Source organism: Pteropus vampyrus, unplaced genomic scaffold, assembly GCF_000151845.1.
Source record: "Pteropus vampyrus isolate Shadow unplaced genomic scaffold, Pvam_2.0 Scaffold397, whole genome shotgun sequence".
Taxonomy (NCBI): Eukaryota; Metazoa; Chordata; class Mammalia; order Chiroptera; family Pteropodidae; genus Pteropus; species Pteropus vampyrus.
Genome location: NW_011889178.1, coordinates 521,185 through 544,123, shown reverse-complemented (window position 1 = coordinate 544,123; position 22,939 = coordinate 521,185). Strand labels below are relative to the sequence as shown.

At 34.5% G+C, this 22,939-nt stretch overlaps 1 protein-coding gene and 1 non-coding gene across 4 annotated transcripts in view; both read left to right on the top strand.

The window, feature by feature from the left end:
- ARL15 (ADP ribosylation factor like GTPase 15) overlaps positions 1 to 22,939 on the top strand; it is a 386,031-nt gene that overhangs the window by 162,078 nt on the left and 201,014 nt on the right. The gene's annotated exons all lie outside the window — the stretch shown is intronic.
- On the top strand, positions 4,084 to 4,145 carry LOC111731782. Its single transcript, XR_002777314.1, has one exon. It is a non-coding gene; the product is annotated as a U7 small nuclear RNA (small nuclear RNA).

The window sequence follows — 22,939 nt, the reverse complement described above, 5'->3', positions numbered from 1 at the left end:
AATTTCTTTCTTTTCTTTTCTTTTCTTTCTTTTTTTTTTTAATCAGGCAAGGCAACCCTTGGTTGACCTCACAGATTGCAAGGACCTTGTCAGCTTACAATTCCTTACTTATTATTTTTTACACGTACAGAACCTGGTCTTCCTAGGTGGTCTCCCATCCAAGTATTAACCAGGCCCGACCCTGCTTAGCTTCCGAGATCAGGCTTGTTCAGGGTGGCATGGCTGTAGACAAATGAGAATTTCTAAGTTCTGGAGAAAAGAGTAGAGTGCTTTAGGATCAGTGTGTGAAGATATGAAACTTTATTCACCAATAGATGATTGCTCAGAAGACAGGTTTAATCAGAGTTCAGTTGGGTTGTCAATCCACCGAGAAATTCTGAAATCATGGAGAAGCTCAAGAGGATAGTTGTAAAGATAGCAGATACTGAGAGCCACAGTTTGCCGAAGTACAGAATGTTCAGATAGTTCGGTTTATCCTTGATTCGGGAAATCAGCATGGCTCCTTCCTGCTAACTCCTTCTTCTGCCCCTTTCGGATAGTTCCAAGGCTCTCCATCACACCCCCTTCTCAACCTTAAGTTAAATTTCTCACTTCTTCAAAACAGGAAGAGGCATGAACTTATGCTTCTTATCTAGTAAGAAGAAATAGTATGGAATGAAAAATAACAATGACCAGTGGAGTTAAATGAAAGTCACTTTGAGGAGGACTTATACTAAACTTCATGTTTATACACATAGCTGGTAGATGTTTTTATATGTGTATATGTAATTTATATGTATGACATATATACATATATAATTCTATGTTTTTATCATTTGGTTTTCTTTTACGAGGGTGTTTCTATATCTTTCACTTAACAATCTGTATAATTCTCACTCACATTAATGTTTCTCATATGGTCTTTTCCTACCATTCACACAATCATTCTAGCGCAATTAATTGCGTGTTAAGCACAATTCTAGAGGCTGGGAATAAAAGATATTCCCTGCCTTCAAGGAACACATGGTTCAGTGATGGAGACATTCATGAAAACAAATATTTGAAATTAATGAACTTTTTAAAAATAATGAAATTAAGGGGGCCAAAATAAGTACAAGGTTAGGGATGATACAAAGATAGAAATAATCAGTCCAGCCTGGTGGTCTCATGGGCAAGTTCTGTTTTCACTATTTTAAGAATGACTTGCTCTCCTTCATCTACCTGTCACATCCACTGTGGCCGGACTGATTTTGCCTATTTTATATAAAATTGTATCCCTAAATTTTCTTTTTCTTTTTGTTTCCTTATTCCCATTCTCCCTGCCCCTCTCCCCCGCCAATTTTTGTTTAATCTTTGCAACTTCATACCTAAAGTGTGTATGCTACTATTATTTCACAGATAATGGGACACAAGACACCTGGACACAGATTGAGCACCGTGATCAGGTTATTTGGAGAAGGAGGTGGGAATCAATCTGAGTGTTTATGCTTAACCAGTGAACTCTATACATAGAACATTTTATTCAGTACCTGGCAAGAGAAGTGTTTCCACATGTTATCTGCTGCTGCTTTTGTCATTATTATATTCACAATTTAAAGTCTTCACATGTTGGCATTATTTTCATTAACACTGTTGATAAAACATGAACACCTTGTTTCTACTCAAAAATTTTTATAGGATTTAATCTCTAGTTATTGCTGCTGCTTTCCTCATTTGTTTTCTATCTCGCTCTTTATTTAGAGGTCTTTCAAGTCAAACTTTTATTCAGTTACAATTCTGACTCCACTGCTATAGTCATATTTTCCTTTTCTCATTTCTTCAAGACTGCCTTCTGAACCCAAGTCTTACCTGAACTTTCCAAACTATCTAGAATCTTCCACAAACATGACCTTTTCGTATTCTTTTATTTTTTCGAATTCACTCATCCATTGAATAATAATACGAGTGCATATTATATGCCAGAGTGTGTTGTAGAAGATGATGGTGGTTATAGTGTCAAGACAAGCACAGTTCCATCATAGACTGGATAACAGACACAAGGGGAGATTCTTGTCTACTTAACTTCTCTCCTCAATTAAAGCCAGATACTACTCATAGGTCTAGAACAGATTTCTAGCTTAATCACTGTGTACTTGAAGGGATTTTTAAATACCATCCAGCAAGGCTGAGTGTTCTTTCTGATTCCTGTGAAGGACATTCTGTAATATATTGCTCTGTGAACTTTTTTTCCCTGCATAGTCTTTCATTTGGAAAGTTTTTGTTGAAACTAATCGAAATTCTTTCTCTTTTAATTTTAACATATTACTTCCCTTGTCTTGCTCTATTATTTTTATTTTTCTGGATGTTGTGCAAGACACCTACTAGGATCCTGGATGGCCAAAAAGATTAATTTTTCAAAGAATTTTCTTTACTCCTAGTGACTAGTTTTAAAGCCCAGCCATTCTGTATGATTCTAGGCAAGACCACTTTCCTGTATCTCTATTTCCCATCTGTAAAATGTAGTAATAGTGGTTCCTACATCATATAATCCTTGTGAGGACTAAATTAGTTAATGTTAGGTAAAGTACTTAGAGGTCACACGGCCCATAGCTAACATTTTTGGAAGATTTACTTTTATTACAATTACACCGTCACTTCCCCATTTTTTACCCCCCACAAAACATCTTTCAATAAAGTCTTTTTCTCAAGGTCTTTAAAAATAACACAAATCACATATTGATTGCTTTTTCTCCTTGCGGTCATGCCTCTCTCCCTCGTAGAGAAGGTGACCTTTTTCTTCACTGCATTGTACCTGTTTAAGCTGAAAAGTTACCAGGAAGGGAGTCTTTTGGTTAGCTGCCTAGCATATTTTTTGGCACCACACGTGCATTCATATTAAATGTTTTTGTCTTATTCCACCTGAAAAATCTCTTCTATCACAGTGCCTCTTAATTGCTTTCTTCTATTTGGCATATGTATTTTAACCATATTACTAAGGTAAGTGAAGCATCAGACATTTAGCTGGGTTGAAAGCAGTGGTCACTGCAGTGATATCACAGCTCTCACAATTTTTCATTTTAGAAATTTCGAGTTCTCGAATCTACAAACAGTTTATAGAAATTGTCCTCTTGATTTTGAAATTTCCTTTGTAAATTGATACAATCTAGAGAGGAAAATTTCATTTCTTAACACATTTAGTTTGTTACCAATTATTGATAAAGATCCAGACATTGTCATAATTTCTTTCCTTAACTAAATTCTGACGCTATGATTGGTATTATCAACTGACTTGTTTTCTTTCTTTAATAATCTAATGGGTTTGTCTGAATTGTCCATTCGTCGTCTCTCCCCGCCCTGAATCCCAGCCGCCATCCTCATCCAGTGTACGCTTTTGGGGTCTTGTCTTCCCAGTCGACATTGGGAAGGGCAAAGGAAAGCTCAAAAGCGGTTAGCTGTCTCTCAGGCTTCAGTTTTCTTTGTTGCTAGCTGTCAGTCAAAAGGGAAGTTCATGAAGGTTTTTGTTTGAACTTTATTTTCTTTTCTCTTAAAGAAAAGACAACTTCTCTTTTTCAGAAGGTGCTGAGGACCATGTGGAAAGTGCAAGTTCTGTTCAATTACCATTTACTTAAGCCCCTGAAATCGCGATTGGATGATTTTTGAGGATTGTCAGCTAAACCATTTTTTTTAAAGGTTGCTTCTTTCAGCAGCCAAGCTGTTATATGAAACAGATGTTGACTCTGTCCTGTTTCTTTGTTTGCCTGGAGGAATAGGCCTCTGCATAGTGAAAGGTGCTGTTTCTTTGTATCCTGCTAGTTATCTTCAGGTGCTGTTAATCTGTCCAGGTTATTTGCATTTCTTCTCCAGAAACTGTACAGGGCAAACTTCTTGACAGGCAACCTGGGGGGTACTGCTGCCTGCTTCTTTTAATTTCTGCTTTTTTTACCCAGGCCATTTGATGTCTTTCACCAAAATAACGCTTTCTTCCTTCAGAAACTTTAGTTAAAACTTATTTCCAAGGGAAGAATAGCTCTTAAATATTTATCCGATGCATTTTTCACAGTTCTATGTTTATTATGATTATTCCCTCCATAGCCCCACTACCACTGCATATTAAAAAAATAATCCAAGTGTTAAAGCTCTTTTAGAATTTGTCTAGTAGGTTTTCTGGTTCTTACTGGAAGACCCCCAACACATATAAAAACAAATAAAATAATAATCCAACTAAATATTTATGAATTTAATGTACTTACAGATTCTGAGAGTCATGCTATACAACAAAGATAGAGGAAGAATCAAGACAGTATAAACAAATAAACAGGTTGTATATTTGAAAAAGAAACAGTATGGGCAGACAGTTGAGATTATTATGGCTACAGTGCTTTAAGGGACGAGTTACCTAGATTGCTTGCTGGTATAGGAAAAAGCAACTTACCATTCAAAAACTGTTTTAGACATCTCCAAAACTGGGTTTCTATGGAAGAGGTGGCAAGAAACTGTGACCTTGGCAAAGGAACGTGACAGAACAGAGTGGGGACCCAAGTGAGGGCAGGTCCACAAAATACCTTGTGACTTTGCTATAAGCTAAATTGCATTCAACTACATACAAGTAAATGTGAATATTTTGCATCGGTATAATTATGAGGAAGAAATGTGGTTCAGCAAGTAGCATGTCGCCTCAAGACACTCTGTCCCTCTCTGCATTTGAACTTCTTGTTGTTTTCTTATCTGTAAAATGTAACTTTTAATAAATCATTACTACTTATTTCCCGAGGGATTGGGCTGGAAAAGAAAAACTAAATTGCCTAAAGCGCCTCAAGAGAGATGTTTTAAGAATAGACAGTGGTATTTCCACTAATTCTCTTTTCATAGTTGTGGATCCAGTGTGATATGTACTATTGAATGATCGAAACTTCTTGATGTAGTATTGTTTCCTTATCAAGGAAAAGAACTAGACCTTTCTGGACTGGGAGCAGCCAGTTAACTCCTGGCTCCCTGAGCTGTGTACTTTCTCACTTAGGCTTAGGCTATACTAGGGGAAATAATATTGGTATGAAGCCAAGTCACTTGGATGTGAGTTTAAAGGCCACAGCTATCTAAATTGGTTGAACAGAATCCCAGGGTGGTGGTGTTCAAGCGTTTTTTACACTTGCTAAGGGAAAACTGAGCCAAAGAGTCAGCAGAGCCAAATAAATGAATCTAGGGGCCCAGAAGTCTGTTACTGGCTGATGTGGACCTGACCTTAATTTTTGTTTTCTTCTGGAGAAGTGCCCTAGGACATTTTTTAAAATTAGTCTTCCCAGTTACATTTCAGTATAGCACTTAATATTCACTTCTTCTAAGACTGCATGTGCATATAGAATATTCTAGAAATTAGTTTCCTGACCTTTTAAACCCCCTTGGCGATAGGGATCTCATGTGTCTCTGAAGTTGCTGCCTCACCACTGTTTCCTCTTCAGAGGCAGTCAGGTCAGTTCCTATCTTCCAACTCTACCAAACTTCCTCACAGAACATTTGTGTTGGGTTCTTAGCTTAACGTCTTATCTCTCCCAAGGGAATAGGTATTTCTGTTTCTCCCAGGGGTTGCCATAATAGCAACTAATTTTCACTGCGTATTTTGTTTCAGTGTGGTATTGCAGCAACAGCACTGGAAATCAAGAGACCAGTATTTTCCGCTAACAAAACAAGCCCGGGAACATTGGGCAAGCGACTTAACTTTTCCAAGGCTACTTTCTTTTATAGCAGCTGAGGATGCTGATAAGTGTTCTCCTGTTAGGTGTAACATAACTGGTTTATTTTTTATCTTGAAACTCAGAGTATCTACTTTGCTTTGCCCCTAGGAACCATCTCTAACAACTGGGGATTATAATGCATTTTCATCTCTATTTTCTTTTAACTCTGACTTTTCCTATTATTTTTTTGTATAGTAGACATTTCAATAAATCTCACAGTTTTCTTCGTGTGTAGTATGAGTTGAGCTATATGTATGGAAAATGACAATTAATACTAACTGGATGATGTTGCTATCACTGTGCTATTTGAGAAGCCTTACAGTTTGGTGTAGGAAGTTCTGTAACAGGATTGAGTACAAGTTGCAATTAGGATCATATAGAAAGAACAAAGGAGGTGTCACAGGGGAAAAGGCAGTCTGGAAAAAGGAACAGATGGGAAAAAAAATCATGGAGCTGACGGTGGGCTTGGTTCAATTTTGTCCCAGCCATAAACCAAGCTCACCGTCACCTCCATGATTTTTGTCCCATCTGTTCCTTTATCTAGATTGTCTTTTCTTTGTCCTTTTTTTTAATGGTCTTAACTGTACCTTGTACTCAATCCTGTTAATAGTATTAATAGTATTTACCATACCATCCTATAAAATTATGAAGAATTGAAAAACACAGCATAATCTTTAAAGTTTATTGTATTGTATAAAATATGTCAGCAGTTCAAAGCTGTAGGGAAATTTGCTAAATTATGCCCCAAGATGCTAGAGTAATACTAGACTTTTCAGAAGCAAAATGTTGTTTTGTTAAATTTATTTTAATGAATATTTAATGAATACTAACTACATGCCAGGCCCAGAGGATACAGTCTCTGCCCTGCTTCTTTCTCTTCCGCTCTCTCTCCCTCCCTCCCTCTCTCCTTTCTGAGCCCATTTCTTTGGATTTTTTAGAGGGAGAGGGGAGAATGATGTTGGCTATAACAATTATGGAAGTTCTCAGAAAAAAATTAAGCAGCTTTCCTAGATTCCTATAATTAAAATGGCAACCTGACAGTTGTTGAAGAAGTAATGTAATATATTTGTAGCTATTCATCACTTTCTAGACTAGGTTGACTCTCTGGCATTTCCTCAAGCTGAACAAAATAGAACTGATTAATCGGATTTCTTTTAAGGTATCACAGTTTGTTGCTTTTAATTTCTTAAGGGCCGAAGTATTGTCAGAAGGCTCTATTGAACATCCTTGATCATTTTAATCTTGAAATTAACTGATATTAATGGCATCATTGTAAGAGGTAATAATGTGAAGAATTTACTGTATAAAATTATTTGTTTTACTTTTTCAGTTACCTTTTTCATACAAGTGTGTGACGTTTTTATTGTGGCAAATTGAAGGCTGATTTTTTTTAATGTGTCTATTCTCTCTCCCTTTCCAAAAGCTCATGAAATGATAAAACATCAGAAAACAAGCAATGAAAAGTTAAATCTATAACAAATATGGATTTAAATCTATAATAGCTAAAGGAGAGCAAGACAAAGCTTGAGGTACAGACAATGGAAACATGAACTAGAAGGGGAATTCAGGATTATTAATCAGGAGCTTATCAGAGTTATTAATTGGGGCTTTACATTTGGAGCTCTGCCTTTATTTTTCTTCTCTCCTTGTGTTAAGTAGTGGATAGCAGCTGTGTTTACCCACAAACTAAATCCTTGAGTGTGGGTGCTAGACTCAGAGAGGTGGGGCAGTGTCCCAGTAATGTATTGACTGCCAGGTGGGTTAGAAAGCCCCCCCGCCGCACCCCCCTCCCCCCCACACACACACGAGACAAGCTACATGTCTGTCCCTATTAATTACTGGAAACAGGCAGTGGTAAACAAAAGAGCTGGCAAACAGAGATTCTCAGACAAAAGATAAGCATATAATCACAACACAGTTGACAGGAAAATTAACACCATGAAAGAAAGACACCCAGTCAGAAGTCAGAAGAAAAAATATCCAAGGATCTAGAAGTAATAGAGTGATCAGAAAAAGACATTCGGAGAGATGTAGGAGGGTTTTGTATTCACGAAAAAGAATCTAACACAGAACTTAGGAAATTAAAAGTTGACTTTAAAATTTTTAATGAAAATGTTGGTTGACACAACTCAGTTGTAAATTAGTGAAACTAAGGATTGAACTAGGGAATTTCGTCAGAATGCCTTCCAAAAGGAATGCTTTGGAAGTATGAGAGAAAATTTAAGAAACAAGGAATAATTATAAAATTTCCAAAATCCCTCTAAGAGCTCTAAAAGGAGAGTGAAGAGTAACTGGAGAGAAGAAGATAATCAAAGAAATAATAGAAAAAGAGGCTCTCTGTCTCTCTCTCTCTCTCTTTATTTATATATATAAAAGAGTATTCAAATTCAGTGAGCCCTCTGAGTGCCAAGAAGAGACCCATATGTAGGCATATTGTGAAGAAACCCTTAATTGTAATCACAGAAACACAGACAATGAATAGCATTATTTCTGATTTCAGCATGGGACATAACAGGTAAAAAGAAAGAACCATGAAAACATATCCTTTTTCTAATTTATAGTATAGATTGTAATTAACAAAAATTTGAAGTTTAAATATATATCTTTAAATATTAAGGGTACACACTACAACAGTTAAATAGGATGATATACATACATAAATACATTCTTTAAAAATGTCTGAAAGGTTGCATATTAAGTTAATTATCTTGAAGAATCAAATGAGAGGTTGCTGGGATTAAATATAGTTTTTGCTTTTTTTGTGCCGTGAATTTTTTAATGAGAACTTTTTTAGAGAAATTTTTTAAAGAAAGGCTACACCGTAAAGATAAAAAGCAAAGCTTATTTGATAAATTCAGCAAAAAGCAAAAATGGAAAAAAGCAAAACAAAATAATAACACAGTTATCAATAAGTAATATCTATATGTATATAAGTAATCATGTATATAGATTAAATCCTCCTTTTATAATATGGGTGGCATAAACATGATTATAACATTCAGCTATATCTGGTGATGAGAGACAACTTCTACAACTGAAAGATACAGTAAGATAAAAATAAAGGAATAGAAGAGGTATCTGAAGAAAAGGCGATTGAGATGAAAGTAGTAGGAGCAATATTAATATCAGATGAAATGAAATTCAAAGCAAAGAACATTGACTAGAATAAAAAGATTTTGTATTGACATATTTAGATAACTGAGTGATCATAAACTTTTACTTATTTAGCTACATAATTCTGAACTATATAAGCTAAAACAAAGAAAAATGTAAAAAAAAGTCAATAGATCCATAATTGGTAGAAGGATTTAGCTATACTTTTTCCAAAAGACAACAGATCAAATAAATAAAAATATACAAAGGATTTAAATAACCAATTAACAAATTTGATCTGTTAATTATATAATTTTATACTAATTTTATAATTTTATACTATGTTTCATAAAATATATGAAACAAGATTTTAAAGTACTCTAACCTTATACCATGTACAAAAATTAAAATAGATCCTAGATCTAAATATAAAATCTAAAACTATAATACTTCTAGGAAAAAAAAGACAGAAGATTTTTGTGACCTTGAATTAGGTAGAGATTTCCCAATTAAGACAAAAAAAAGTATAAAAAGAAAATTGGTAAGTTCGATTTTATAATACTTGAAGACTTGTGTTTTTTGAAAGACATTCTTAGAGAACGAAAAGATGAACGATAGGCTAGGTAAACGTTATTTGAAAATCACATATCTCATAAAGAACTTGTTTCCAGAATATATAAAGGATGCTCAGAATTCAATAAGAAAAAAAAAAAATCTTAAAATGGGCAAAAAATGTAAACAGAAGCTTCAAAGAAAATATGCAAGGATGCTCAACATCATTAGTCACTAGGGAAATAACAAATTAAAATCACCACACACATTAAAATGTCTAAAATTAAAAAGCCTGAATATATCAAGGATATAAAAGAACTGGAATGCTCATTCACTACCAGTAGAAATGTAAAATGGTATAACCACTTTGGAAAACAGTTTGTCAGTCTCTTAAGGTAAAAGCAAACCGATCTTATAATCAAGCCATTTCACTCTTAGGAGAAATGAAAACATGTGTTTACACAAAATTCTGTACACATTCATAGTAGCTTTATTTTATAATAGGACAAAACTGGGAACAGCCCAAATGTCATCAACTGGTGAATGGATAAACAAAATGTGGTATATCTATACAGTGAAATACTATTCAGCAATTAAAAAAAAAAAAAATGAACTATTGGTACATTCCACAACATGAACGAATCTCACAGTAATCATGACGAGTGAAAGAAGCCAGACAAAATGGAGCATATAACATAGTATTCTCATACTGGGATAAATATACATTTCATTTATATAAAGTTCTAGAAAATACTAAGTAGTATTTAGTGACAAGGTACTTCAGTGACTGCCTGAGGGCTGGAGATAGGAGACAAAGGGAGAGGTAGTATAGAGGGATTAAAGGGACATGAGAAAATTTGGGGGATGATGGATACACTTATTATCTTGATTGTGGTGATTGCTTCACAGATGCACACGTATGTCAAAACTTATCAAATTGTATACTTTAAATACCTGCAATTTATTGTATGTCAGTTTTACCACATAAAACTATTAAAAATATTCTATGCCCTTAGAAATTTAAAGGTGCTCATTTAATCAGGTTAAAAATCATTGAGAGTATGTTTTGTGGCCGTTTTCTTGGATTGCTTTCCAGTAAGGAGTTATTTTCAGTAGGCTAAGTTAATGTTCAGGGTTTTTAAAAGATTAACGTGACTGGGAAAAGCCTAAGAAAGAAAAATATCAATTTCCGGATAACCATATATTGCTGAATTGTTAAGATTAAATATGTAAGCACTTAAAACTCTAAGATCAAGATGTTATCAAATCCATTGATTTAATATGTAGATTTAAAACATCTCAGTGCTAATAAAAGAAGACAGATTGATCTGTCTGTACACAGCAACAATCAATCAAAGAAATACATATGACAGATTCATTATAAAAGATATACAAAAAATAAGAGATATTTCAGAAGAAACCAGTTGTGGTTCCTTCCATAGGGATACTCAAAACTACACGGATACAATATTCTCTTCCAACCTTAGCAGTTATATTTATGAAAAGTATTTGTGTTGGTCATTCCACAGTTGGCAATATGCAGATCTTAAGGAAAGTAGGAGACAGTAATAACACTAAGGTGGAAAAATATGTTAAAAAGCATCTGCTTTCAAACCACATTAGAATAATCAGTATCTTAAAAATACATTGTGTGTGTGTGTGTGTGTGTGTGTGTGTATAAAATACCTTTTTTTTTGTTCAAGAATCTTTATAGCTTCAGATTATCTTTTTAAGCTGATTTTATGCTATCCAGATCGCACCTCTGGTTAAAGTTTTCATCCAGACCTTATTTAAAAATTAAAGTATTATATTTGTATTTGCATTTTTCCTTGTTTCATTTTGCAAGTCTCAGCAAAATGCTTAGTTGAGATTGATATGGGTATAATTACCTGTAATAACATTCTATACATAATATGCTAAAAGAGAAGAACATGACATATTTTCTCTGTCTGTACTTTGCCATCAGTGATCCCAGCAAGTTCTATGGAGAGCCATTGCTGCTATGTTCTTTTTCTTTAGAATGGTGGTGTATTTTAAATTAGAGTTGCATAAATATAATACCATAGTTGGTGGTACAGCCAGAGCTGGTAATGGGATTACCATATTATTAAACAGTCCACACTTTAGGGTTCAAAGGCAGAGTGCTAATCTTTTCTTCTTTCAGTTTCTTTCTTTTTCTTCCAAAATTTTTTTAAATAGATTCAGAAATTAATGAATTTTTCCTTTTACTAATTAGACTAAATCTCAATGAGTGAGGATGGACTTAACATAAACTGGGAAGGTAAAAAATGCAAAGGCAACTTCTTGGGAGCTTAGTTGTCAGGTGAGTGTGGGGCTTTAAGGTAGATAATAGATACATGTATATTTTTTAAATATGGACTGTCTTTGTTGTCACTCTTATATATACATGTCTAATTTTGCAAATATTTATCAAGTTATTAGGCCTTTATCTCTCTTTGAGGAGATGAAAATCTATTTAAGTGGTAATGTGTTAAGATCCAAAATAATTATACTTTAAATCTAGAATCTAGAAAAACACATACAGTTTTTAGGTCTATCTCTGAAAAGGCTTAAAAAATTTTCCTAGTCATTTTAGATTCTACAGGTATCCATTAAAAAATTCTAAGAGGCTCAGGCTGTGAAACACTAAAAGTGTTTGATCTGGGTGACAATCATGACAGGCAGCGACAGTAGAAATTTTAGAATTGAAATGTAGATCACTCCTCATCCTCCAAAGCTGGTATAGATTTGTTTTCTTATGATTCCGTTAAAAGCTTGTTTTCCCTTTCTGAGTTTATTGTGTGTGTTACTATCATGATGCTTAGTATAATTCTTGTTACAGATTGGATGAGGGCTCAAAAACAAAAATTAAACTGGGGAATTTTGACTCAGTTGTATGAGATGTATTGTGGATAAAAAGAACAACACTGAACACAAGAATCTTTTTATTAGATGAAGTAACTTTTTAAATTTTCTTCAACATATTTTTAAATCCTTGAAAGGGCCCATGTATGCAGTGGAAGTGAGAGAAAAGACTCCCATATCAGTCTCAGATTTTCTTCCTAAAATAAAGGAATAACAATTCAGGGCCAAAAATAATGACAAAAACACTTCAGATGAGGTCCAGGTACCTAGCTTGAAGACCTTTGTTTTCTAAATATTTAAGTGTCGACAGCCTTTGCCATCGCTTATGTTTTTTAAGGCAACTTCGCCTCCCTTCTCTTTAAGGTTAAATGCCTTCTCTTAGTCCTATCCTAGGCAGGCTTGATGTTTTGGTGCTTTGAGCCTTGGAACTTCTCCATAGTGGTCCTTTTTGTTTTAAATATTAAACATCTTCTTGCCCTCAGGTAGGACCCTAACTGTTCCTTTGTCCTGTTACTTTCTGGAACTCAAACAACATATAGCTTTCTGATTGAATGAACCTTCCTACTCCCTGACTTCTCTTCTCCTTCAGGTGTCTGAACTTTGTTTCTCTTCGAGTCAGTAGAGAAAAAAAGGAAAATACAACATTGAGAAAGTATATTTGTCACTTTTTCTTGATTTTTTTTATTCTAATATGAAAGAGATTATAATTGTTTTGGGATGCTCTGTCAGCTAATTCTACCCTTCCTTAAACGGATCTGCTCAATTTGATTCTAAAGATTTTTTTTTCTATTATTATTTGTATTAAAGACTAAGGGTGTGAACTTATCAAGTCTTAAAATTTTTATCTACCAAAGTTTTTGTCAGAGAAGAATAATGGACAGCCTTCTTCCCTAGTACTTCAAGACAAGATTTAACAAAATGAGACCTTTTGAAACCAAAGTAAAATATTACAGTTTTTCTCTAGTAAATAAAATGAAAACCTTTTTGCTCTGCCTTATGCAGGAAGGGTCAAGTGCTATCCAGATTTAAAGGACCTAAATAGTTTAGTTTGATTATTTGCATGCAGTATACTGTTGAAAAGAATTCTCTGTTAAAGCGATGCTGGGATTTCAGGTTAATATGATTTTGATACCACCATGATACCTCACTACCATTATCATCTATGGGCCTTGTGATTTTGCAAAAATGAGTGGGATGCTAGTCTTTTATCATTTCATTTATTATAAGATCCTGCTGTTTTAAGAAGTGTAGAGTTGTGCTTGCTTTAAGAAAACCTTATGTATAAGAATAATAGGCTTACATATTAATAGGTCTTATTAAATCAGTGGTAGTATTATGAAAGAATTATTGGTTTTATAAAAGGTTTCACTGCAAATTTTCTTTAAATATTGATGTTCTGATATATTTTAAGTCATTCGAATTAGCTAAGTATTTTCAAAACCATTTTTGGGGCATCAACTTTTGAGACTCAAATTCTCTTTTGTAAGTCTTAGTGCAGTATTCTGCTTATTTCCTTATTCTACTTCTCTTAAAAGGATGTTAGTTCGTTTTACTGGGTTTCAGAATTCCCTGGAATCCATCATGTGCCACTATCATATACAACTTTAACTTCAGGTTAAATTACCTAGGGAAAAATTTTTATAGGCTGTTATGAAATTAAAATCTTACATACTCCTTCATTCATGGGACAAAATGTCTCCGTGAAAGAGGAAAAAGAGCAAAGAAATAATAAGCACAGGATGAGGAAGTGTAGCAAGTGAGAGCATAGAAACTTTTGAGATGAAGCTCTTATTTTTACCCTTTTCATGTCTTTTTATCTTATGTCTTGTTTATTACTCTGGTCTCATCTTGGTTTATTAATTGGAAAAGCTGAATTTTTAACCTTGATTAGTAGTATGGCAATTAATATTTTAAGTTTTACTAGTATGGGTTTTCAGTGTTTTACCTCTTTCACATATTTCTTATGGCTCTTCTCTCAGATAGGCTAGGGCTGGAGTGCCATTTAAAGAGAGGTTATCTGAGAGCTGGGAAAAATTTGTGGCTTGCCAGATGATAGCCTAGAAGTATAAAGTCCTATAGCAATACAGTATAAGCCCTGAGGCAGAAAGGAAAGACTCAGAAGTACACGTTCCTGCATAGTATCCCTTCCAGGGAAGCTTGTCCAGGGAGTTCAATGGGGCAGGTCACCAGAGCAGGACACAAAGGGGCAAGTACAAGACAGCCATGTGTATCATTTGGCTCATATGCTGACCATATGAAATCTTCTCTGACAATGGAAAATGCCTGACATGGCTAATCTAGAATATATCACATTGCTGGTTCCTGGCACTATCCTTGTTTTTAATGTGCAGTGGATGCTGTCGTACTGTTTGAACATTGCTGCAGCTTGCTGATCTGAGGGAGCCTAAAGCAAAAAAAAAAAAAAAAATTACTGCAGTTTTAAATCAAGTTTTAAAACAAAACATTTTAATATCTATAGCTGGAAGGGAAAAGTTTGGCACTGTGTAACTGGCAGGCAGGAGTGTAGTGACTGGAGAAGAGGTGATTCTTGGGCCAGTTCTGGACACAAACTGAACTAAACTGAAAGAAACCCAGGCAGACTCTCCTGTCTAGCTTCCCAGTAAAGTCAGAGGGGACAGTCCTGGCAGTACTATGGATTTGTATGCTGGGAGAGATATAAACAGCAAAACTCTCAGCCCTGTGGCTATAAAAAGAAATATTTTTTTATGATGTAGCTGTTTAAGAGCAGCCTGTGAGTTTTGTTTAACTTTTATTCCAATGCAGTTCAAAAACCAGAATTCTATCTGCTTGTGTGCTTAAGCTCTTTCAGATGTTTTTATTGTGTAACATTTTCTCCAGATTCTTCTTTTAATGTATAGTTGTTTTTTTTTTTTTCTCACAATCTGTTAAAAGATCAGTTTGTGTGAATCTTGACACTGTGATGCTGTTTCATGGTTTTAATTTGAATGTGAGTTGTTGCAGCTGGAAGCATATGATTAATGGCACAGACTTGTTTGTCACAAAAACAGATGATATTTTACATTTAGTCAAGATGCATTGAAAAATTGACTTATGTTACACTAGATGTAAGTCACATTTTATTTAATTCACTTTTGAATTCTGCTTATAATTTGAATTAATCTTAAACATGTAGATGTGTATCACTGGTGATGCAAATGACTATTAAAGGTATTTGAAGGATGGTTTGAAAGATTGCATGTTAAATATATACTACCCATTAATGAATTAGTCAAAGTCTTTTGCTGGGAAAATTGTTCTAAATGACTCAACAAATCTGGGATTTAGTGTAAAAAAGAAGACATAGTTATAAAGTTTAGAAGTTCATTCTTGATTGCCTGTGTATTTTTGTATACTTTTACAGTGTACCTTCATAATAGTGTCATGTTCCTGGTCTCTCACACCTGCTGGAATGTTGGAGAGTTGTGACCCACACAAGACATGGCAGTGTCTACAGATTGTCTGCCATCACTTGGGTTATGGGTGCATTTGCTGCAGTGGCCCAAGCCATTCTTCTCAATAGCAATGTTAGAAAAGTTGTGTAGCTTACTTTCAGCAGTGAATCCCACAAGTCATTTGAGGCCTGTTATGGCATTCTACCTTAATAGCTATTCGATTTTATAAAATAACATGAAATATACATGTCAAATCAGGTGCGTTGTTTAGTCAAACTTGAGACACCAAAAAGGAATTTGCTCTTTTCAAATATCTGACGTGTGGATGTACAGTCTCAAATTGAGTACTCCACAGTGAGGAGGTCATTGTCTCCCAAAGCATGTTTATATGCCATATTTAATGAGTTTTAATTATTACAATTCATTAGAACTTACCAAAATCTAACATTCTGCTTCTTTGCTCTCATGGATTCAGTTCAGTTTTATGGAGCCATCCATACTCAACAAATAATTTATCTTCCCTAAACAGTAATTCAGAAATGTGAAACTTGTTATTAATATATTCTGAAAGATCATTTTTAAGCTAAATATCTTTTATTTCTTCAGCTACTGTTCACATTACATGCTTTCCAAGTTGATCACCATTCCATTGCCTTCTTCTAGACAAGGTTTAAACTGTTGTGGTTCCTTGTAAAACATGTATCCAGAAGTGTGATGCTCTAGATGTGGTCCGACCAGTGACACCTCTCTCTCTCCTTTCCAGCACTATATTTCTCTTAAAGCAACAATATGTGCCACAGCACCCCACTGGTTCATATTAGACATGCTGTAAAAACACCCAGTTGTTTGAAGTCAGGTCTCTTCCATTCTGTTCTTCCACAGTTGATTTTTTTAAAATTTTAATTTGTAGACATTACTTCTATCTCTATTAAATTTCTTTGCGTAAGCACTGGCTCATTGTTCTAGCTCGTCAAGAACTTTTCAAGTTTTTTTTTTTTTATTCTGTCGTCCAATTTTTTTTCAGCTGTGTGCCATCGGTAAGTCTTGAAATGATACCTTCAAAGTTTTTATTCAGTTAAAGTCTAAAAACATGTATCTAATTGTCTGCTCTGTGTCAGTCTCCTGCTTCTTGCTAGGAATAACGAACTGACTAGAATGTCATTGTTCCTTCAGGGAGCTCACAGGCTATAGGGAATAACAGACATGTAATTATAGAACTATAATGCGGTGCGATAATTGTTATAATAGAGTTATGTGTGAAGTGCTGTGAGAACCAAGGTTGGTTGGAAATCATAGAAGATCCAGCCCCTTCCATGTTGGCACAGATCCATGAGTTTTAGGGTATGGCTATTAAATCTAATGCTGCCTAACTACTATCATCTGATTTATTTTTTCTTTCTTGCCCAAGGATACAACAGGAGACTTGTTAAATATTTTGTCAAAATGATCTCATACTATGGTATTCCCAAAATGTACCAACCTGGCAAGCCAGTCCAAAAGGAACTGGGAATTATTTTGGAAGACTTATTCTTAGTGACCCCACGATGGTTCATGATGATCCCATTTTTTAAAATCTGGGGTGGTATTTACCTATTCCCAATCTTCTGGTAACTTTCCTATTGTTCATGGTTACATAACAATATTTAGAGTGGTTTTATGATGACATCTCAGTTTTTCTACTATCTTGGTATATGATCTGTCTGAATCTGGAAACTTGGACTAGCAAAGCAACTTGATGCACTTTCTGCTGTCTTCAGATTTACCTTTTACTTAACTCTTTCCAGATCAAAAACCACTCTTTTTATGTCATCCCTGTTTCTTTTTGTATTTATAACATTTTTGCAAATATAAGTTTTATTTTTAGCCTTTAGTCTTTGTCTTTCGCATAGTTTCATACTCCTTTAACTATCTTCCTCTTTAGAATGACTGGCCATGGGCTGGTTTTTCTCTTCCGCCTCTTCCTCCAGTATTATATTAAAACCCTAAAGTCTAGCATAAATGGCCATTTTGGTAATATGGTCTCTAGGAAAACATATCAACCATTTCTTCTTCGATGGTTACAATTAAATTCAGAGACTTAGACTCTTCATCGTTTTCTCATTGTTCTTTGCTATGAAATTGTCAGCTGAATAAAGTAGAAATTTATCAGAACTGAAGACTTTATAGCAGTCATGTGTTTAATGGCATCTGGCTCTGATAGTGTGACCGGTAATAGTAATATACCTACTGGACAAGTCACGTACTTGGCCATGAACAGTGTGCTCTTATGGTTCTGCCAATGTTTGCCACTCTGTCTCCTTTTGAGGTTCTGTTGCTCATCTACAAATCATTTTTGTCACTACTCCTGTCAATTCAGTTAAGTCTGATTTGTGAGTAGTTTCAACCCTTTAATTTGGCTTGACAATTTCCGATGATTAATGATAAAGTAATTTAACTCTGTTACTATGTCCTTGGTAGATATCTGTGTTGTCCTGGTATAGAACTGACATTTATATACCTATCCTGATTTTTAAAATAAAAATGTCTATTCTTATTGAATTTCTGAATATTTCTTTAGATTAAATCTTTTTAAAATCTATTTATTTATTTTATATGGTGACATTGGTTAACGAAATCCAATAAATTTCGACTGTACATTTAGATTAGATATTAAAAACAAAATTCAGGATCAAAACATTTTAAAGCTCTTGATAATTACATAGTACAAAATGGCTCTATAGAAAATTTGCATGTATTTACATTCCTACTAGGAATACATTCTGTTATCTTTGTTATATTTTTGCTATTATTGCAGGTCATCATTTAGATATTTTAGGATGTTTGATGACTGAAAAATGGTACTACATAATGTTAGTTTACATTTTTTGGAGGTAATTGAGATTAAAATGTTTTATGTTTGTATCTCCTTTATAATTGTCTCTGTAATTTTTCTATTAAAAAATAAATGTTTTTATATACCAGTTATTCTGGGTGAATTTATGGGTCAAAATTTTTAATTTTTCTATTAAAAAATAGCTTTTTTAATATACCAGTTATTCTGGGTGAATTTATTGGTTGAAAGATTCCATTGAGATTTTGATTGATAGTACATTAAACTCATTTGGAAATAATTGAAATATTTATTATATTCAGTCTTCCCATCTAGAAATATGATATTATGCTTCATTTATACAAACATTGTATATTTGTGTGTATGTGTTAGATTCATACAGATTTGAGGATTTTTTATATTAGCATATTTTATTGCATGGACTTTAAATTTTTTTTTTTATGCAGTGGTAAAAAGATATTTTAAAACATTTCCATTTGTTTCTGATCACCTATGGAACCATGTTTTATTACTTCTAAGTTTCCCAGTTAATCTTTTGGCTTTGTAGTTTTACAGTCATCATCTGCGAATAATGATCATTTTGTCTCCTATCCAGTGCTTATACCTCTTACATCAGTTTCCTGACTTTTTGTGTTAGCTAGAACTTTTAAGAAAAATGCTAAATAATTCTGGTGGTAGTGGAGCCACACTCATTTTTATATCTTCTGCACCGTGTATAGTACTTGGCACATAAAAGATACTCAGAAAACGTTTGCTGGAGTAAATTTACTTGAACCTAGCTGTTAAAGAGATTTGATTTTAGTTGGCAAAAATGAAAACTATGTGTAAATAACAATAGTACCAAAAAAAGTTACACGTGACATGAAAAATTACAGATAATAAACTACTCTGGCTGTTTAGCAGCAGTCCTCAACCTTTTGGCACCAGGGACCTGTGCTCTTCTGTGAATCTAAGGTTGATGATCAGAGGTGGAGCTGAGGCAGTGATGCTAGCCTAGTGCTTGGGAGCAGCTGCAAATGCAGACGAAGCTTGGCTTGCTCACCTTCCACATACCAGTCCACAGCCTAGGGGTTGGGGACCCCTGCTTTAGTAGACAAAAAAAGATTATGTACCAGTGCGGTAAGAGGAATGGTTGTGGCACAGGTGGCATTTAATGCAGAACTTGAGAATAATTTATTCTTGAAAATATAAAGATAGGGAGAAAGGAGAATCCCAGCAGAGGGAAAAGTCATAAGCAGAAGTGGTTGTGTTTGGGAAAGGTGAAGGGTATAAGGCGAAAATGTGAGCAGTTCATTTTGGCTCCTATATAAGTTCCATAAATGGTATGGAAACATTCAAGGTTAGAAAGGTCATTTGGATCAGACCATGGGGAGCCTTGAAAAGCTCTTTTCACTGGTGCTTCCCAAGGTTTTACACATCAGACAAAAATTATCATTTTTTTATGAGATATTGCAATAAACAGAAACTGCTTACTGCTAGTGGTGATGGCAAGAAATGGGGAGATTATGCCCCAGGCCCCACTAGACGCCCCAGTGGCTACAGAATTGCAACATATCTGTGATCATTCCAAGGCACATTCATGTTAGGAAGAAGGTTAGATTTTATCAAGGCATATTTTCTCCCTCAGATTTCTATTTAAAGCTGTTTTGAGCTTTCTGCCAGGCAAACCACCTCCTGCCCTCCACACACATACAGTCTCTTCTTTATGTGTACCACCTTTCCAGTTCCCAATTCGAGTACCAAGAGTCCCATTTATTTATTTTCCTCAAAACCATGGCTTTTAATTGTTAATTTTCAATTGTTTCAGTTTTTAAGAAATGACAATCTACCAGTACCCCAAGTTCTTTTATTTCCTACCCAGATTGCAGTTACCAAGGATAAATTCTAGATTTCTAGGGTGTATATCATTACACTTGTTTCATCTGACTTGCTTTTGATTTTATGATCCTTTTGAAGAATAATTACATCTCAGTACTAATGCAGCTGAATTTTAACATGAAATTCTCTCAAGATTAGCTGTAGTCCCACAATAAGTAAACATACTATCTCTGATAATTCTTTCGGGGAACTACGCTATGACTTTTAATTAATAGAATTGTTACACTTCAAATCTGAAGGAGCTATTATTGGCTGTAAACAAAATTACCTTAATGGATGATTTTTCCTATAAAACGACTTCCCTTGATTAAAGAAACAAGTTTAAGATACCACAGTACCATAATTTGACTATGTTACACCTTCATTGGCTGTTGCATTAGCAAAGAGGATATTTCTCAGAGTACTTACTCTCTCTTTCTTGACATTTAACCAATTAATTGTGTGAAAATAGATTTTGATGTATTATTTTAAGACATTTTATTATTGGTAATGAGTTAAAAACCTTACAATTGATTTTAAGACTTAGAAATCTTTATATGTTATGCATTTCACAGTAGTGTTTCACTCGGACATTTTGGAGTCAGGTGAAGCTATACTTTTAGCTTATTTTAGAAATGTTATTTTAACAACTGGATACTTGATGATATTAAGGAATTGGTGATTTCTTTTAGATGTCATGATGGTATTTTGGTTATGTTTTTCAAAAGAATCCTTATCTTTTAGAGATGCACACCAAAATATTTACATATGAAATTATACAATATGTGAGATTTGCTTCAAATAATATAAAGGAGAAATTAGAGTGAGGTCAAATTGACAAGAATTGATGGTTGGTGAGGCTGAGTGATGATGTTCATCATTCTTTTCTGTTACTTGTATGTCTTCAAAATTCTCCATAATAATAAATGAAAATATTAGGAATATAATTCATCATTTATTTGACAGACATCAGAAACACAGCACTACTATCGAGAGGGTGGGCAAATTGTTCCAATGCTGGATTTAATCTGAACTGCTATGCTTTTAAATTTTGTGTTCTTTGTCTTTTTTCTTGTGTAGTTGATCGTTTTCTTCTTTAAATTTTAAATGTCTTGTTTTAGTCTCTTTTGTAGCTATGTCTTCTTGCTACTGTCCATGTGCCTGTCTCTGGTGGATTCTTTCTCTCCTCTGTCTCCCACATAATGATTTACGACTTCTAATATGCTCTGAGCAGGCAGCCAAGAAACTGTGATCACATTTTTTTCTAGGCAAGATTTCTGTGTGTGCCTGAGGGACTTTCTTGAGTGTTATGCATGTGAACTTTAGGATGTTAATTTGGGGACATTTCTATTGGCTGCCCCATGGCTCTCAGTTTTTGTCTATGTTCTGGATAGTTGAGCTTATGAGTCAGGCAGCAGCTATGTCTACTTGGTTCACCACTGTATTCCTACTGCACAGCACTATGTTATATACATAGAGGCAACGTAGTAGATATTTGCTAGTTGATCAAATGAATGAGCACTGCACAGTGTAAATCTGATGACTATTTTTAATTCGGCAAACATGAATTGAGTGCAGATTATATGTCTGTTTCTATAATAGCTCCCTGAAATATCCAGAAGAATCGGTGTCAAAATATTTGTTCAGAGAGCTATCAGCCTGGAGTAGTCGTAAAGAACTGGACATGTTAAAACACATGCATTGTTTCAAGATCCCTAACATTGAAGGGATCTACGATTTGCTCTATGATCACAAAGGATGGAGAAAGCAACTTGTAAAAACTAAAATTAAGGAAGGTTTCACAAGGAGATTATGTTTGGATGTAGACTTAAAATGTTCATAGGACTTTTCTAGGTATGCCATGAGTGGAGCAGAAAATTTAAAAAGAAAGAAACTATCAGAGGAAACAATAGTGGTGTTTTCTGGTATCCAAAAGCTTAGTATTTACACTGGGGTAAATTTTGGTGATTGATGATTAACTATTAGGAATAAGGAATAAGGGGTTAAGAATGACTTTGAGGATTCATAGTTAAGGTGGCTGCAGTACCCAGACAAGGAATCCAGGAGGCTGGTTTGGAAAAGAATGCCTGGCAAAAATTAGTTCATTTGGGGACAAGTTGAGTTTAGAATACCAGGGAATCATCTAGAAGAAATTATATAATAGACTTAAGAAATTAGAGTATTAGTGCTTGGGAGATTAGTTGAGAGCATTTGAACTGTTCTCAGGATATAAGAGGTAGCTGAAACAATGTGAGTGAAGACATTCTCAAGGAAGATATGTAAAGTGATGACAAAGAATTCTGGACAATATCAGCAGAGGTAATTCTAAACTTGAGATCCATGTACTCTGAGGGCAGAGATCATGTCTTCTTTATTTTCTTATCCATAGTATAGCACAACACAGCACATGGAAGTCAATAAGCCCTCATAGTAATTTTTTTTTTTCACGTTGCCTTTGAAAGAAGCATTTTGGGAATGCTGTAGATGCTCTTTAGAGAAATGATAAGTTGCCACTAAGGCCTAGGGTAAGTTAAGATTTTCCCTCCTTAGTTCATTAATACACATTTTAGAAAGTTCTGCGTAGTTGAAAATTTATTTTTAACTTTGCATTAGTTATCTATTACTGTGTAATAATTTACTCT